This window comes from Ursus arctos, unplaced genomic scaffold (genome assembly GCF_023065955.2).
Source record: "Ursus arctos isolate Adak ecotype North America unplaced genomic scaffold, UrsArc2.0 scaffold_8, whole genome shotgun sequence".
Classification (NCBI taxonomy): domain Eukaryota; kingdom Metazoa; phylum Chordata; class Mammalia; order Carnivora; family Ursidae; genus Ursus; species Ursus arctos.
The window spans coordinates 55891689-55903882 of record NW_026623100.1 but is presented as its reverse complement, the minus strand read 5'-3'; the positions used below and the strand labels follow the sequence as shown (position 1 = coordinate 55903882).

At 44.8% G+C, this 12194-nt stretch overlaps 1 pseudogene; it reads left to right on the top strand.

Annotated features, from left to right (window-relative positions):
* Nucleotides 1-2637: 2637 nt before the first annotated feature.
* On the top strand, nucleotides 2638-8031 carry LOC113268048 (NADH dehydrogenase [ubiquinone] iron-sulfur protein 8, mitochondrial-like; annotated as a pseudogene).
* The last annotated feature ends 4163 nt before the right edge of the window (nucleotides 8032-12194 follow it).

The following is a 12194-nucleotide window of genomic DNA, read 5'->3' as shown; positions in this document are numbered from 1 at the left end:
TCAGTGAGGAATGCAAATGCGATTTGGAAGAGGAGAAAAGATCCAAGAAGTTGGAAAACACAGCTCAATGTGGAAAGCCTTTTTTCTTAGAACATGGATTCCAATTCCACCCCAATTCCATACCGAGCTGGGTATAACCATCAGGAAATGTAAGGTCCCTCTAGGCCATGCCTCATGACCTGGGGGAAAAAGCATGCATCTGGAAAGACGCCAGCCATGTTAGGCTCCCAAAGAGCCCTGCACTTTGGGTTTTTTGAGATAACCCCAAGTTACACAGGAGAGATATACTTCTCGCCTCTATCTTTGGTAATAAGCATTTCTTTAGAGTCATCAAAAGAAGTTTTTTTTTGTTTTGTTTTGTTTTGTTTTTGTCCTTTGAAAACTTGACACCTGAAAAAGGAAGCAGAGAAAAGAAAGGCATAGTATATATCAGGAGTCTCACATTTTCAGAGCCTCTTCATCTGTGAAACTACTTTCCACTGAGTTCATGTTTGCCTTCTGACAGGCTGACCACTCTACCCCAAATTCAACTCAGTAACTTCTTCATCTTTGACCAAGAGACATTTTTAAGAAAAGTCCCATAAAAGCATAACATTTTAGATATGGCAAAGGCAATCAATATGTATATAAAACTGATAAACTTGTATGATTCAAAGGAAGAAATTATCTTCTATATATTATCTACTATTGAACTTAACGTGGTTTATAAATCCTTGGTCAATGAATCACCACCTCTGATTTTTATCCATCCTCTTCACCATTCTTGGGAAGATGGGTTACATCCTGGGATACTTCTCCACAATCTCACCATCAATAAATCAAGGATTCAGGTTAGGGCAGCTTTAAAAGATCAAATTCAGTTATTCAAGCACAAATACATGACTACAAGATGACCTTCTGACTGGTGTGGTCACTAGGTTCTGGGCTAAGCAATCCTCAGAGAGAATAGGGAGTACCAGGTTGGCGGACGTCCCTGTAAGACTTGACAAAGCAGTGAAGATTAAGTTCCATTTTCATCCATTCACTAACCATCTCCCATTCTCCCTCCCCAAGCCATTCCTGGCTTCTTCATACATTCTCACCTGGTTTTCCCTGACCCTGCATCCTAAAGAAGCCAAATTCACTCCTAGAACTCCCTTCCTCCATGAAAATAAAGAATAAATAAAAACTGTATCTAGTTCTTCTTTTAGAAGTTAAATTGACTTGATTTCTAGCTGAAATCAACACTGGCTAGATGAGATGGTTTTCATGAATGTGAGTTCTTATTTTGAACTTGGAATCAGCACAATGGGCCATTGTATATGTAAGTATGCCACAAGTCAGCCAGTGAGATAGACAATACCTAGAGCCATAGATATACTATCCACACAGCTCCTTCAAATGTATCTTTATTCATTGGTTTAATCTACAGCAGGAAGCCAAGTGCCACACTTCAGCCCAGAGGGGGTATGCTGAGATACTGAACGAACCACATGCAGGTGTCCAAGCTTCAGGAAATTCGAATAGAAACACTGACTGAAAAAGCCCATCCTACTTGTACATGCCAGGCTGTTGTTTAAACCCTTTTTCACATGCCATGAGCTCATATTCAGAATGTTTTGACTCAACATGCATAAAGGCTTGGCCAAGGCTTGTGGGGAGGAGCACCCTGTCACAGAAAGCAAGAGAAAAACAAGGCTGGGGCTCAGCACATTCTCTCAGAGCACACAGGCCTTCATGGGCCAAGGTTTGTGTTATTAAAAAAGCAATTAGAGACTCTCTCCTCTCAACACAGCACTAATTCCCAGGTTACAATAAGTCAACAGACACTTTTTCCATGGCTTCCGACTACAGAGTGTCCCAAGAAAGTATATACTTGATATACTAACATACGTTCTAAAAGGTAGAAGAATTAGACATTAGCTGATATCTGTTATGTTAAAGTCACAAACGTTTAAAAGGGCCATCATTTCAGAGTTGACCACATGCAAGATACATATTGCTTTAATAAGTTTATTTAACATCTGGAAGGGATACACATTTTGCTAGGACACACTGTTCTGAGGAGTTTACAAAGGATGTGGTGCTCACAGGGCCCGGGGTTGTTAGCTCCGAGGCTTTTAGTGCTGGTACTCGCCAGCATAAATGCCCACAACGTGGGTCTAGCCCCAGACTTACTCTCAGATTTCAGAGCGTTCTGAGAAAGTCCTTGGAAGGGACTATGAGCACAGTGCATGCATAAAGTTTTCAAAAAGACAGTCACTGTAGGGCACCTGGGTGGCTCAGTTGGTTAAGCATTTACCTTCAGCCCAGGTCATGATCCCAGGGTCAGCAGGGAGCCTGCTTCTCCCTCTGTCACTGCCCCTGCTTGTGTTCATGCTCTCCCTCTCTTTCTCTGTCAAATAAATAAAATCTTAATAATAATAATAAAAAAAAGACAGTCATTCTATTCCTGTGTTTCAGTTGAACCTGTAGGCGATCCAGGGTAAAGAGCTAGAATGACTGCAATGAATGGACCACACAGAATGCCATGCTGAGTGATGTTCACTTTATTTTTCCATTAATGGGGAATCCAGTAAAGTTTTAAAAGTCTTTTTGAGGATATGAGTCCAGCAAGAGTGAGGAAGACGGATTCAAGAGAGTAGACAATGTAGGGAGATGGAAGAAGTGGATCAAGGCCTCGACGTGTATAATGTTGGTAAGAACACAAAGGAAGGGAAGAAAAGAAGGGACACTTAGAAGAATTGCCAAGCCTTGATTCTGAGCAGAATTCCAAGCAGGGTCTTGAAATTCATACTAGTTGCATCTGGTTAGTCACATGTCCACCCACAATGACCAAGGAGTCAAACATGCTGATCCAGGTCACATGCCGCACCCCCTGATCAGATTCCGTAGAGACAAATGGATCCATAAACTGAAATGAGGACTAATGGGAAAAAAATAATAGAAGCTGCAGGATCAACCCCAAATATCTATTATATAATGTTTGGCTGAAACCCTTTCTCTCTTTTTCCATATCAAGTTTATGACTTTTCTGTTAGATACAATGATTAAGTGGTTTGCCCAAAAGTTTCGCAAATGTGTTCTACAGAAATCCGAATCACTACCCTTACCATAGTGTTGAGAAAAGAGAGCAAGCGTTTAACAAAAACTTTTGAAAGGGTACGAAAAGTAACTAGAGTGAATAGATTCAAATTCTAGACAAATGCAACAAGTTTTTGCCCCTAAAATATATTTTAGGCATCTTACCCTAAAGCCAGGTAAAGTCTGAGGCTGCCGTGTTCTGGGCACTTTTCCCCTCAATTCAGTTGTGGGCTGGCTTGGTGGTTGGTGACCCTATTATATGAGGCCACTTGTCACTCTGGCATTGATGATGAGTGGTGTGACAAGGTTTGGTATATCTCTGAAAATTATTTAACAATGACTCCAAATTACCCAGTTCTGATTTTCCCTCCCTACACTATTGCATAATAAGTCTTTAGCAACCAACAGTACATGCTTCTGAGAAGAATCTGACCACGAGTGTCTTTGATTCAAAACACATTACTCTGTGGGAAGAAAGACATCAACCAGCACACAGACCCAACTTAATTTTGAATGGACTTAATTTCTGGATTCTAGACGCTGCCTCACAATGCTATTAAAAACAGTAAGAGCCTCATTAAAACTCCAGAGGTTGGGCCCACAAACAGGGACTAACGGAGTTGCTAACAAAATGTATCTGCACAACATTTCTGAACTTTGAGCTATGTGGCTGGCTAAAGCAGATGGTCTCACAGCAGGAATGATTTTCAAAATATTCGACACTGACCAGTCAGGACAGACAGTCAACCAACCTAAATGGTCACTGATTCAGACACGCTACCTTTCCTCACCAGTTAAATATCAGACCTGCTCCACAGACTGGGCAGATCTGAAGAGGGAAACCAACACCAGGCTGTGCTGGAGCAAGACAAGGCTGCTCTGAATGCCGAGATGGGGCACCAGCCCACCCCTCCTAAGTCAACGGAGCCAACGTGTTCCAAGGAGGAGGCACTGATGAACAGAAGAAGGGAAAGAAGTAGAAGAAGAAGAAGTAAGAGGCGGGTGGAGATAGACGAGGATAGAGCAGAAGCAGGGGAAGAGAGGGAGGGAAAATGAACAGAGGAGAGCATGAAGGAATGGGGGCATGCAATAACAGACTAGGAATAAGCAAGGACAGTGAAGGAGACTGAGGAAAGGGGAGACTAGAAATTCAGACACTTAGAGGAGGAAAAAGAATAATGATGAAAGGGAAAGCAGAAAAAGGAGAGGTGTTAGATTATCGATGAAAAATGGTAGTGTTTATGAATTATCATCGTCTCTCACAATGTGTGACGCAGGGGTCAGTAAACTTTCTGTAAAGGGGTAGACAGTGACTATTTAAGCTTTGTGGATGGTACAGTCATTGTTCAACTGCACAACTCCAGTCGCATGGAAGCAGTCCCAGACAGTCAGTACACAAACAGGTGTGACTGTGTCCTAGTGAAACTTCACAGAAATAGGCATTGGGCCAGATTTGGCCCATGGGTCATAGTTGGCTGACTCCCACCAACAACAGTGGTTCTGACATTTCTGGTACCTCCATGGTGCCGAGCATAGACCCAGGCACAAAATTCTAGAAAATATTAGAACCTCCTGGAAGAGCCATTTTGCAGGCCAAAAAAAAAATGGTCCAAATGGCAACCATTTTCATTGGCTTTTTATAACTTTTAACCTACAAAACGTCAGTTTCCTGCAATTCAACCTATCTGCTACCCAGCCCATATGACACTCCGTGGGCTCTCTGTCCCAAATAGATCCTATAACAATGTACTTGGAAGAGAAGCACTAGGTGGCTGATTCAGAGCTGTATTCAGTACTGTGAAGCTTTCAGATTGGCAGAGTTCTCCATCCCCTACAGTTAATGACTCCATAGAGTTTAGATCTGGGTCCCAGCACTGCTTCAGACACCAGCACCAAAAAACAAAACAAAACAAAAGCCCTTTTTGTCTCTTTAATGTATACCCTCCCCCCATTTCCTCACCTTTGACTTCTAGACTGTCCCCCAACTTGACTGCAGAACTAGGTTCTTCAACCACCCAAAGTGGCCTATGGTGCTTGGGAACGGCTTCAGCGATGGGCGGTAACAAGATGTAGCCGAGGGGGATCCCCCAGGAGTTGGAGCAGGCTTTGCTCTCAAGCTCAGGATCAGAGAGGGGGAGCCGACTCTCGTCCCAGGCTCAGACTTCTGACAGTGACCTCACAGTCTCTTGTTTTGTGATTGGGAAGAGCAACTTGAAGCCTCAGGACACAGGCGGTTCTTGCTTGGCAATGGGTTTCTGTTTGGAGAAGCCAGAGCCTCTAATCCATGGCTTCTGAGGCACCATGCAGGGCATGTGAGGTTGATCTGGTGGCTGGTTTTCTTTCATTTATGTTCATTTGGTACCTGGCACGATGGCCGTCCTTCCATTTGTTTTAACCTCAACCATTCTTCAGCCACCAGGGGTTTTTGAAGTCCTTCTCACATCATTTCCCAGGGTAGCACAAGCCACCTTGTGAATTTAGAGTTAAGAAATGGCCTCGAGGGACATCGTCTTGAAGCCCCATGAAGAGAGACACAGCCACATGATTGCCTGTAAATAAAGCTTGATGATACCAAACATTCAGAAAAGGAAAAGCTAGCACGGGTCTGGCATGATCACCTGCTCTGCATTCCAAGGGGCACACACAGCTCTTGCAGGAAGGGACTCCTAATGTGTTACTCTCCAAGTAAATAAAATGCAGAAACGCTTTTGGAGGCGTTTTGCCTTTGCAGGAAAAAAGTTCAGTTTGTATTTAGGAATGAATGAGTACACATGAGTGTGTCTGCATAAGCATATTTGCTTCAAAATATTTTCTAGTAACTGCTGACCACAGCAACCCTAAGCCACCAGACACTAGTCCTCCCCATCTAGAGATGGACTGTTTGCTCCCCAGAGCAGCAGCTGTGATGCCCCATAGAATCATTCCCGGCCTCCCCAGTCTCTGAAATCTGCACATCCTGACCCTTCCTCCCTGGCCTCATCTGTCTCCCCAGCTTCCCTACTCCTGTCACGCAAAGTTACTCAATACCCAGTAGGAGCTAACCAGAGCCAAGGAACCATGTTCCCACAACTCCCAACTTGCCATTCACTTTGTCCAGCTCGGTTCCTCAGCACTGCCACCCTGGGGCACAGACGGGGAGAGAGCTCCACAGCTCAATCCCCAGCTTTGTCCCGCACCGGTCACTGCTACCCCTGGTTGAACCCATTCCACACACCCTGCTCTCTGTAGCCCAGCACATGCTCTTTCTCTTTGTGACCATATTTCAAGCAGACTGTATGCAATTTAGTAATATCACCCGTAGTGCCTCATCTTTTTCAATCTATTTAGAGCTCAGGTTGAAATTTAACAAACTAGGGGCACCTGGGTGACTCTGTCGGTTAAGTATGATCCCAGGGTCCTGGGATCGAGCCCTGCATCGGGCGCCCTGTTCAGTGGGAAGCCTGCTTCTCCCCCTCCTTCTGCCCTCCTCCACGCTCTCTCTCTCTCTCAAATAAATAAAATCTTTAAAAAAAAGAAAAAGAAATTTACCAAGCTAGCTCTTTTATCTGCATTATCTTCCATAGTCTTTTCTCTTTGGGGCCTTAGTTCATACCATTTGATATGGCGTAAGAAACAAGTTTTGTTTAAGACAGTCAGATTTAATAAATCTTTCTAGTCTCTGTATCTTCCTCTATAAAATAGTGATTATACTGACTTACTGCCTCTGAGTAAGGAAATCTATGTAAAATTCCTACCATGGAAACTGATTCATGACTGGTGCTCAACAAATGTTAACAGGAACCTTCCCGCCACCACAGCCACATGGTGTGACTAACGTAAATTCAGATTGGTCCTTCACACTCTGGAACAGCACTTCTCAAACTTGGAAGCATAATGCAGTCACTTGGAGAGCTTTAAAAAGCACTTGTGTGGGGAGCCATCATCCCCTCCCACTCTTAAATATTCCGAGTGGCGGACCTCCCGTTTCTTGTTTTGATCTGAGGCATCAGGATTCCTAGGCTTCAGCCCTGGGCACCAGACCAGACATTTGGTTTTCTTCCTCTTGCTTCTCTTTTTCTCTGCTTTCCACAAAGTTTTGGGGCAATTTGTTACACAGCAATAGAGAACTAGTACACTTCTCATATCACATCATGGCACAGTTATGTCCCTGACTTTCAGATAGATTTTCATTTTTGTGTGATTTGTTTCTCATTAATAAGACGATCATTAAATTTGCATGAGCTGATGGATTCGTGTCTGGCTCTATGATTTTGAAGTGTTGGCCCGCTCTGTTACCTGCATTTAAAACATGAAAGCCTGCGGCTGTTGGGCAAGAAAAGGAGGGACAGGGCTTCAAGATGCACTGCCTGACTCCAGCTGTGCTGATGTGCACCCTGCCTGGCTCAGGCTGCGTGTTCAGGGCATCCCACCTACAAGTTCCTGAACACACAGGAGCCCGCGATGGACGTGAAATCAGTGACTGACAGGGCGGCTCAGACCCTGCTATGGACTGAGCTCATCCGAGGCCTGGGCAGGGTCCTGAGTGACCTGCTACGGGAAATTGCCACCATCAACTACCCACCTGAGAAAGGCCCGCTGGGTCCGTGCTTCCACGGGGAGCATGCACTGCACCGCCACCCATCCATTATGGGGAGAGGAGAGGAGCGCTGCATCATGGGCCAGCTTTGCCAGGTGCTCTGTCCCTACAAGGCCATCACCAGTGAGACCCACGTCACCCGCAGGACCACCCGCTATGACATTGACAAGGCCAAGTGCAGCTAGTGCGGCTGCTACCAGGAGGCCCGCCCTGTGGACCGCATCGTGGAGGGCCCCAACCTCAAGTTCTCCACGGAGACGCAAGAGGAACTGTTCTACAACGAGGAGACGCGGCTCAACAACAAGGCCGAAGGGGAGGCTGAGATCACGGCCAACATCCAGGCCCACCACCTCTACCGCTGCTGCCCCCCTACCCAGTGCATCGCCCTATAAGAAAGCTCTGCCCTCCCCCCACAAAAAAGACCAATGCCTTCTTTAAGCAGTCGTTTCTTCTCATTAGTGGGGCCATCCTGAGGCTTCATTTCTCAAGAAATGAAAGATTACCTCCCTTCTTAAGAATACTGGATAATTCATCAGTGGGAAACTTGCCATGGAGCCTTCTTTGTATTCACTAACCCCCTTCTTACCTGATGAGTGAACATGACCACAGATGCCCATGAGTTCCTTCTGTTCTTGGAACAGATCCTACTTCTTCAGGGACAGCTTGGCTGACTCACAGGTCCCTGTGTTTCTTCTCTCCTGAAATAAACACAAATCAACACTTTAAAACAGACATGTACTTAATATTTTTTTAAAAGAATACCTACGTGTCCCAATAAACTGTTTGATTACATTCACTTTTCTGTTGTACTAGAATGAAATCTTCGTATACTTATTGCTTTAATGTATGATGATGAGTGCATGGCCTTTCACAGACTCACCCTGTACCAATTTACCATCATTATATTCATTATTTGATGTTCACATGCCTTTTTTTTTCTTGTCCCACAACTGGACTCAACTGACTTCCAAGAAATTCTGATTGCTTTGAGAAAGGAGCAATATGAGACATGACAGTCCAAGCTCCTTGTATGTGTGTTGCAGAGAAGTGCCAGACTTTTCGCCACCATCGCTTGGTGCCTAATTTGTGACAGAGCCAGGAAAGAGGTTTTTGTAGGGCAAGATCTCATGCCGATTTTCCTCATATAGCAGACTGTGTTGCTATAGGTTTTCGTCAGCCAGGGTCTCATAAGAAAAACAGAGCGACTATTCCTAGAAAGTCTAAAGGTAGGTAGTTCCCCAGCCAAGCAATGAGGCAGAGGCCCCCCAGAGACACCCCCTCCTTCGGATAGGGCCACACAGCTTTGCCTGGGCCTTCAAGAGAGAACAGCAGGGCTCACAGCTTCCTCAGTGGCGCCACCTGGCCACCTGTTTCCCTCCCAGAGCTGCATTTCTTTTTTTTTTTTTTTTTAAGATTTTTTTTTTTTTTTTTAAAGATTTTTATTTATTTATTTGACAGAGATAGAGACAGCCAGTGAGAGAGGGAACACAAGCAGGGGGAGTGGGAGAGGAAGAAGCAGGCTCCCAGCAGAGGAGCCTGATGTGGGACTCGATCCCGGAACGCCGGGATCACGCCCTGAGCCGAAGGCAGACGCTTAACCGCTGTGCCACCCAGGCGCCCCCGTTTTTTTTTAAGATTTATTTACTAATTTTAGAGAGAAAGAGCACGAACGGAAGGGGCAGAGGGAGAGGGAGAGAGAATCTCAAGCAGACACCATGCTGAGCATGGAGCCAAACGCAGGGCTCGATCCCACGACCCAGAGATCACGACCTAAGCTGAAACCAAGAGTCAGACGCTTAACCGACAGTGCCATCCAAGCACCCCCAGAACTGCATTTCTATTAGGAGTAACACTCGGTCTCCACTCTGCTTGCTGCTTTACTTCTCCATGGTCTTTCTTTGCCTCCAAGCAGCCTCAGTGCACCACTGGAGGGTGCCCAGGACCGTGAGGGTTCCTAGGATGCAGGAGTTTCCGTTTTCAAACCAAGACAGTCCCAGGCCAACTGGGATGAAGTGGTCACCCCATTGCCAGTGACCTGATAGCAGGACAGCTGAAGGAATTCATCGCTTCTGCACTCTGCTCAGAATACTGGAGGACAGAATACAAATATGCTTGGGATTTACATGTAAGGCAATCACTCATGTGAACTGAAGAGTCACACTGCAGTGCGGACAAATTCTCCAGCTCCTACAGCCAAGATTATTACATGCAAAGCTGGAAGAGGCTGAGCTGTTTAACCTAGAAAACACAGCTGTGAACAATTTTCTCATTCCAAAATCCCTGGTCTTCCAGCTGCAAAGCCTGGTTTTCCTTCCCTATCTCTGAGGGCCCTACAGAAGGTAAGTCTGAAAAACCAATGCGGGGTGACAGATTCTCCAGGAGGCAGAGGCACAGAGAGGAAAGCCTTTAGAAGTTTTCTTTACCCACAAACACCTTCCCACCCCTCACCTTTGCGTGATCACGGGTCCTTTGGATCTCATACTCAGCCATTTCAATACAAGGCTTATTTTTCCCTTTGCAACTTGAAAACTTGAAACCCAGGGCATATGATTTTACCTGCTGTCAAACTGAATCGGTTCATCATAAGCTGCCACTGCACTGGTTTTTGCTGTGCAACCATCCAGTTGAAATATAAATGAAGGTGAACCTTCTATCTAAATCCTTCTTCATGGAACTTTCCATTCATCAAATAATTGGAAGCCTAAACCACTGATCGGGTTGTAAAATTGTGAAATTCTTTCAATTCTGAGAAGTAGTTTGAAATTACACCAAAAAATACCTTACGGTCTCTTAGGAACAGACGCTAACTGTGGTTTGTCACCCAATATGCAAAGAGCTATGGAGAAAATGATGACCCTGTGTCAGGTGTGCGCTCTCTTCCTTAGAGTTCTTCCCTCTAAGATCAGCGGGTCGATCTCGCTGCCCCACCTGGTCTCCTCGTGGCCAGGAAGTGCCCATTCACTACCAAGTTTACTTCCAAATACTAGTTTACCATAGCATACTTAATTGTGTTTTCTGAAAGAAACACCTCGACCTCGTATATTGGGCCAAGCTAACTATAAACATACAAAAGAAAAGGGTCCCATATCATCAGGCCATTTATGGACACAGTACTTGGGGGAAAAAAAAACTTGAAATTCTCTATCTCGTAAATGAAGAAAGTCCTCTGTAAGTGCTCTTGTTGAATTATAGCTGACAACAGCATGGACAGCCCAGTCACGCCATGGAATTCCTTCCAGATCCAGTTTCATAATTCACCCTCTCCCTTGCGGCCTCTATTATTACATTTAGAAGACTTTTCTTAATAAGGGTCACTTTTGGGTTCCTAACTGGGGATGTGAGAGGGAAGAAGTTTAATAGCTATTCCAGGACTCGTGACATTGTACGAAACAAATGCTGGATTTTAAAACTCAAACCTTAGCACTGAGTGCAGCTTCCACCCGACACTAGATATGCTGTCCTGGGAAAGCTGCTTGTGCTCTCTGAGCCTCAGTGTTTTCAACTGTCAGTTATTCAACAGGTGTGGTCATTTGCAATTATTTTTATTATTTTCTAAAGTCCCCTTTAGGCATTGTGAGAGATGGATGGATGGATGGACCGATAGAAAAATTATGGATGGGTTGGCAGATCAATGGATATGTTGTGGGCTGAACTATGTCTCCTCAAAATCCATTTGTTGATGTCTTAACCCCGAGTAGCTCAGAATGTGGCTGTATTTGGACACCGGGTCTTTAAACAGGTAATGAACATATGATGAGGTCATATGGGTGGCCCCTAATCTGTTAGGACTAGTGTCCTTATAAGAAAAGGAAATTAAGACAGACACACACAGAGAGAAGACGGCCATTTCTAAGCTAAGGACAGAGCCCTTAAAAAAAAAAAAAAGTCAACCCTGTTGCCACGTTGATCTCAGACTTGTAGCTTTCAGAACTGTAAGGAAATAAATTTCTATTGTTTAAATCACTCAGTCTATGATACTTTGTTATGGCAGCCCTAGAAAACTAGCATAGGTAGATGGATGGACAGACAGACAGACAGAAGACAGTCCCAACCAGAGAGACCTATTGTTAGTAAGATTCTGGTGTTTAAAGTGAACAAACCAAGTAGCGAGCACCCCTTTTTGTAATGCTACCCTGGCAGAGTCAGCAATTTCCCTACAGATGTGCTACGTTTACAAAGATTTTGGTTGCACTTTCAAAATATAAAAAGATAGCTAAGAACTCCACATCTCCACTTTGTCAAGCCACCAACTCTTTCCATAAGCTCATGACACAATTATGAAAATAGGAGACTCCAGAGTCATGTAAACTCTTTATTGCCAACTGGCCCTTGGGCCTGAGCCTTAGCTGATGTAGGCTGATCTGCTGATCTGGGCTGCACAGGTACACAGAAAGGACTTCTGTTGCCCGGAAGCCTTGAGCAGCACAGACCAAAAGCAGTAGAGAAGCCAACTTGACCTCCTCCCTAAGGCTTACATTTTCACCTGGTAGCCTAAGGTCTAGCAACTTGAAAACCTCAGGAAGAATGAACCCAAAGAACACAAGGAACAAGAGCT